Genomic DNA, 7,644 nt, shown 5'->3' on the forward strand with positions numbered 1-7,644 from the left:
TGTTATATGATCCAATTATGTTATTATTGTTGAGAGAACTCGCACTAGTGAAAGTATGAACCCTAGGCCTTGTTTTGAAGCATTGCAATACCGTTTTCGCTCACTTTTATCATTAGTTACCTTGCTGTTTTTATATTTTCAGATTACAAAAACCTATAACTACCATCCATATTGCACCTGTATCACCATCTCTTCGCCGAACTAGTGCACCTATACAATTCTATACAATTTGCCATTGTATTGGGTGTGTTGGGGACACAAGAGACTCTTTGTTATTTGGTTGCAGGGTTGTTTGAGAGAGACCATCTTCATCCTACGCCTCCCACGGATTGATAAACCTTAGGTCATCCACTTGAGGGAAATTTGCTACTGTCCTACAAACCTCTGCACTTGGAGGCCCAACAAAGTCTACAAGAAGAAGGTTGTGTAGTAGACATCAAGCCCGTAAACTTAAAGTTTTTGTTGTACCTGACCGTCCCATCTTTGGGCACCAAAGATTTTGTAATACCTCGTTGTGACCGAGTCACCCATGTGGTTGTAGTATTTGGTTGAGTTGTTGCCGCAGAAGATCCAGCAGCATGTACATGAGATCCTCCTCGTACTACCGCAGGCAAATCCCCTTCAGCAGATGTGCTATCCACCGGCCTCGGATCCGCTGCGCGTGGGGCAGAGGAGGGTGACCCATGAAGAGGCAACGCATGGCCGGGGACCCGCAAGGCGCTGTCCCGCAGCCAGCCGGCTCGCGCCAACTGTCGCGTGGCGACAAAGGCAGGTCAGCCCCACCCGACCGCTCCGCTGCGCCTGGTTGCGTGTCGTGCGCGGGCGGGCTAGCACCTGATGGTGTCTGGGGATCAGCCCCGGGATCCGCACCAGCAACAGGGGACCCGCCTGCACTGGATCTCCCGGGATCAGCGCCGCCAGCCGGATCTTCCTCGTGTCCAGCGCCAATGCAACTCTGGTTCTGCATAAAATCATGCGGCAGAACAACAATTTTTTACTGATCCCATTGGTAGCATCAGGATAACTATTAGCCAAATGATCATCTACATATTTCTCTCCCTCGTGATTAGTTGGATTTAAGAGCTCCGGAGGTAAAAGAATAATTTCGGCCCGAAGGCGAGCACCGGCGTTTGGATGCAAAGTGGCGAAGGGAAACACTGCCTCATCAAAGACTACATCTCTGGAAATATAAACTCGTCTGGTGGATATGTCAAGACACTTAAACCCCTTGTGAAGATTACTATAACCTAAAAAGGCACACTGTTTTGAACGGAATTGAAGTTTATGAGTGTTGTATGGATGTAAGTTCAGCCAACAAGTGCATCCAAAGACGTGGAGAGATGAGTAGTTAGGTTTCTCATGGCACAATTTTTGAAGAGGTGTTTCAAAGTTGATGACTTTACTTGGTAGTCTATTGATGAGATAGGTAGCCGCAATGAAGGCCTCGTCCCAAATTTGAGAGGCATGCATGCTTGGGCTAGAAGAGAGAGAGTCCAACCTCGACAATATGTCGATGTTTACGCTTTGCTGATCCATTTTGCTGGTGTGCGTGGGGACAGGAAACATGGTGAGATATGCCAACCTTAGTGAAAAAGGAATTTAGTTTCACATATTCTCCACCCCAGTCGGTTTGGAGAGCAAGAATTTTACGGTCAAATTGTCTTTCAACAAGGTTTTGAAAGTCAAGAAATTTTTGAAAAACTTCCGACTTATGTTTGATTAGGTAGATCCATTGAACTTACTAAAATCATCGATGAAGCTCACATAGTATTTCTTTCTACCTACAGATTCAACTGCTGGTCCCCACACATCAGAAAAATAAGTTCCAAAGGAAATTTTGATTCACTTATTGATTTTAGATAAGGCAACTGATGGCTTTTGCCTCGTTGACAAGAATCACAAACAAATTCATTGACTAACTTAACACATGGAAGCTTATTGTGGCTAATTATTTAGCTAACAATAGAAGATGAAGGATGCCCTAGGCGCCGGTGCCACCTATCCGAGGAGGGAGTTACACTTAGCACTTGCTTCTTGGCACCTCGTTCCATGTGTTTGACAGGGTATAATCCTCTCCTACCCCTGCCTTGCAGCAGAACCCTCTTCGATCCCTGATCCTTTACAGAAAAAGAATGAGGGTGAATTTCAACAAATGTATCGTTGTTAATGGCAAGTCGGCTAGTAGAGATTAGACTCTTGTCTGCCTCGGGAACATATAGGACATCATTAAGGAGAAGATCACGTTCAGGGGTAGAAATATGAGATTAACCAATATGGGTGATACGTCTCCGTCGTATTTACTTTTCCAAACACTTTTGCCCTTGTTTTGGACTCTAACTTGCTTGACTTGAATGGAAATAACCCGGACTGACGCTGTTTTCAGCAGAATTACCATGGTGTTATTTATGTGCAGGAACAAAAGTTCTCGGAATGACCTAAAACTTCACAGAACATCTATTCAGAAATAGTAAAGAATCCTTGCAAAAGATGAAGACCAGGGGGCCCACCACCTGTACACGAGGGTGGGGGGCGCGCCCCCTACCTCGTGGGCCCCCTGGAGCTCCTTCGACCTCAACTCCAACTCTATATATTTGGTTTCGGGGATAAAAAAATCAGAGAGAAGGATTCATCGCGTTTTACGATACGGAGCCATCACCAAGCCCTAAAACCTCTCGGGAGGGCTGATCTGGAGTCTGTTCGGGGCTCCGGAGAGGGGAATCCGTCGCCATCGTCATCATCAACCATCCTCCATCACCAATTTCATGATGCTCACCGCCGTGCGTGAGTAATTCCATCGTAGGCTTGCTGGACGGTGATGGGTTGTATGAGATCTATCATGTAATCGAGTTAGTTTTGTTAGGGTTTGATCCCTAGTATCCACTATGTTCTGAGATTGATGTTGCTATGACTTTGCTATGCTTAATGCTTGTCACTAGGGCCCGAGTGCCATGATTTCAGATCTGAACCTATTATGTTTTCATCAATATATGAGAGTTCTTGATCCTATCTTGCAATTCTATAGTCATCTATTATGTGTTATGATCCGTTAACCCTGAAGTGACAATAATCGGGATACTTACCGGTGATGACCATAGTTTGAGGAGTTCATGTATTCACTATGTGCTAATGCTTTGTTCCAGTACTCTATTAAAAGGAGGCCTTAATATCCCTTAGTTTCCATTAGGACCCCACTGCCACTGGAGGGTAGGACAAAAGATGGCATGCAAGTTCTTTTCCATAAGGACGTATGACTATATTCGGAATACATGCCTACATTACATTGATGAATTGGAGCTAGTTCTGTGTCACCCTAGGTTATGACTGTTACATGATGAACCGCATCCAGCATAATTCTCCATCACTGATCCATTGCCTACGAGCTTTCCATATACTGTTCTTCACTTATTTACTTTTCCATTGCTATTGCTATCATCACTAAAAAATACCAAAAACATTACTTTTGCTACCGCTACCACTACTATCATATTACTTTGCTACTAAACACTTTGTTGTAGATATCAAGTTTCCAGGTGTGGTTGAATTGACAACTCAGCTGTACTTGAGAATATTCTTTGGCTTCCCTTGTGTCGAATCAATAAATTTGGGTTGAATACTCTACCCTTGAAAACTGTTGCGATCCCCTATACTTGTGGGTTATCAAGACTATTTTCTGGCGCCGTTGACGAGGAGCATAGCTCTATTCTTTGAGTCACTTGGGATTTATATCTGCTTATAATTATGAAGAACTTGAGAGATCCAAAAACAAAGATTTATCCCTCAACTACGAGGGGAGGTAAGGAACTGCCATCTAGCTCTACACTTGATTCACCTTCTGTTTTGAGTAAGCTTGTGACACCTAAACCTGCCTCTGCTATTCGTTCTGATATGTCGCATGTTATTGATGATGCCACTTCTACTATGCATGATACTTATGATGAAACTACTTCTATGCTTGATACTACTGTGCCACTTGGTGAATTTCTTGATGAACAACTTGCTAGGGTTAGAGAGAATGAAAATATTGAATCTAATAATATTGATGAAAGTGATGATGAAGACTCACCTGTTATTCCTGAGGGCTATGTTTTTGAAAAATAAGCTGCTTTAGCTATTTTAGCTTGCAAAGATAGATACGAACTCAAGAAGTTATTAGCTAAATGGAAGCAACAATGTCTTAATGCTAGGATGAAACCTGACCCTGCTTTTGCTACTTCACCTATCTTTGTTACTGATAAGGATTATGAATTCTCTGTTGATCCTGATATAATTACTTTGGTTGAATCTGATCCTTTTCATGGCTATGAATCTGAAACTGTTGTGGCACATCTTACAAAATTAAATGATATAGCCACCCTGTTCACTAATGATGAGAGAACTCGCTACTTTTATATCCTTAAAATATTTTTGTTCTCATTAAAGGGTGATGCTAAGATATGATTTAATTCTCTTGATCCTGGTTGTGTGCGTAGTCCCAAGGATATGATTTATTACTTCTCTGCTAAATATTTCTCTGCTCATAAGAAACAAGCTGCTTTAAGGGATATATATATATATAATTTTGTGCAAATTGAAGAAGAGAGGCTCCCACAAGCTTGGGGGAGGCTTCTCCAATTACTTAATGCTTTGCCTGATCATCCTCTTAAGAAAATTGAAATACTTGATATCTTTTATAATGGACTAACCGATGCCTCCAGAGATTACCTGGATAGTTTTGCTGGTTATGTTTTCAGGGAAAGAACACCGAATGAAGCTGAAATTCTATTGAATAATATGTTGACAAATGAAAATAATTGGACACTTCCTGAACCAACCCCTGAGCCTATTCCTAAACCAACTCCGAAGAAGAGGGATGTTCTATTTCTCAGTCCTGAAGATATGCAAGAGGCAAAGAAATCTATGAAAGAAAAAGGTATTAAAGCTGAAGATGTTAAGAATTTACCTCCTATTGAAGAAATACACGGTCTTAATTTACCGCCTGTTGAAGAAACACATGATCTTAATCCATTACCTATTGAAGAAACTCATGGTCTTGATAACCCAACACAGGTAGTAAAGGTAAATTCTCTCTATAGATATGATAAAGCTGAAATCCCATTTACTAAGTTTGCTAGCCCATGCTTAGATGAGTTTGATAAATTTATGGCTAAGCAAGAAGATTTTAATGCTTATTTTGGTAGACAATTGAAATACAATTCCAATATGCTTGAACACTTGGGTGATTATATGGCTAATGGCAAAGGCGAACTTAAACTTATTAGTAAACATGCTTCTATGGTTACCACTCAAGTAGAACAAGTACTTAAAGCTCAAAATGATTTTCTCAATGAATTGAATAGTAAGAATAATGATTATGCTGTTAGAGTGGCTACTAGAACTGGTAGAATGACTCAGGAACCTTTGTATCTTGAAGGCCACCCTAAGAGAATTGAGCAAGATTCTCAGAGAAATAATATAGATGCACCTAGTCCTTCTAAAAGGAAGAAAAAGAAAAATGATAGGACTTTGCATGCTTCTAGTGAACCTATTGTTGATACACCTAAGAATCCAAATGATATTTCTATTTCTGATGCTGAAACACAATCTGGTAATGAACCTGAAACTAGTGATAATGTTAATGATAATGTTCATGATGATGCTCAACCTAGTAATGATAATGATATAGAAATTGAACCTACTGTTGATCTTGATAACCCACAATCAAAGAATCAACGTTATGATAAGAAAGACTTTGTTGCTAGGAAACACGGTAAGGACAAAGAACCATGGGATCAGAAACCCATGCCTTTTCCTCCCAAACTATCCAAGAAAAAGGATGATGAGGATTTTGAGCGCTTCGCTGAAATGATTAGACCTATCTTTTTGCGCATGCGATTAACTGATATCCTTAAAATGAATCCTTATGCTAAGTACATGACAGATATTGTTACTAATAAAAGAAAGATACCAGAAGCTGAAATTTCCACCATGCTTGCTAATTATACTTTTAAGGGTGGAATACCAAAGAAACTTGGAGATCCAGGAGTACCCACTATACCATGCTCCATTAAAAGAAACTATGTTAAAACTGCTTTATGTGATCTTGGAGTCGGTGTTAGTGTTATGCCTCTCTCTTTATACGTAGACTTGATTTGAATAAGTTGACACCTACTGAAATGTCTTTGCAAATGGCTGATAAATCAACTGCTATACCTGTCGGTATTTGTGAGGATGTGCCTGTTGTAGTTGCAAATGTTACTATTTTAATGGACTTTGTTATTCTTGATATTCCCGAGGACGATAGTATGTCTATTATTCTTGGAAGACCCTTTTTGAATACTGCAGGGGCTGTTATTGATTGCACTAAAGGCAATGTCACTTTTCATGTTAATGGTAATAAGCATACGGTACACTTTCCGAGGAAACAACCTCAAGTTGGAAAAATTCCATCGATTATATTTGGAGGTTTTGAATTTCCTCTTCCTACTGTCAAGAAGAAATATGATATTCTTATTATTGGGGATGTGCATATCCCCGTTGAGGTAACATAGTGTTATTCAAAATTTCTCCAGCTCCATGTTATTCAGAATGAGTTCGCTAACAAGACTTGATCAACCTTGTTAGTGGATTCCTTTTGATGATCATGAGATGGATGAAACTAGAAGGCACAACCTTCTGTACCCTACTTTTAATTTCTGTTATTTATTTTAAATAAAATAAAAATAGTATTTTCTGTCTGTTATCTGATTATCCGTGCAATATAAAATACCCCGAAAATTAAAGTTCTCCAAATGCCCTGAAATTTAAATATGATTTTTTCTGGAATATTTGAGAATATTTGGCACTGAGAACACCGCAGGAGGAGCTGGCACCTGGCCACGAGGGTCAGGGGCGCGCCCTACCCCCTGGGCGTGCCCCCTGCCTTGTGGGCCCACGGTGGCCCTCCGCCACTTACCATTTCACTCACACACTCATTGCTAGATGTCGGTGCTCATACCTTTTCATTATATCATCCATGCTAGTTTATTTTCCTTTTATGCTTTCTTCTTGTGTGTTTAATAAACCTTAAGAAAAACCAAAAAAATTAAGTTGTAGCTTTTAATTAGTTTACTTTCCATGCTTGTAGTAGTAATTAAAAAGAAACCCAAAAAGATTTCCTGTTCTTCTTTTGCTTGTTGGGAGCTTTCCCGTGTAAATAGTTTTATTTCTTTTCTTTTCTTTGGGGGTCGATAGGAGAAGACCATAATTAAATTGTTGAAGTAGCTCTTATATGCATTATTGTTGATCTGACAAAAGAGCCCATATTGCCTTGTCTTCTCCTGTTTATTGAATGCTTGCAGATTCCAGCTTAGTCCAATGCACGTGCACTCTTATTATTATTCACACTATTCGGTCGTGCAAGTGAAAGGCAATTATGACAATATATGATGGACTGACTGAGATGAGAAAAGCTGGTATGAACTCGACCTCTCTTGTTTTTGTAAATATGATTAGTTCATCGTTCCTGATTCAGCCTATTATGAATAAACATGTTTGCAATGACAACTAGAGATCATAGTTTCTTGTGCCATGCTTGATTAGCTAGGTGCTTATAATGGTTTACCTTGCATGCCAACATGCTATTAAAATGGTTGTGATGTGGTATGATAGGGTAGTATCCTCCTCTGA

The sequence above is a fragment of the Triticum aestivum genome, chromosome 7A (assembly GCF_018294505.1).
Source record: "Triticum aestivum cultivar Chinese Spring chromosome 7A, IWGSC CS RefSeq v2.1, whole genome shotgun sequence".
NCBI classification, from domain to species: Eukaryota; Viridiplantae; Streptophyta; class Magnoliopsida; order Poales; family Poaceae; genus Triticum; species Triticum aestivum.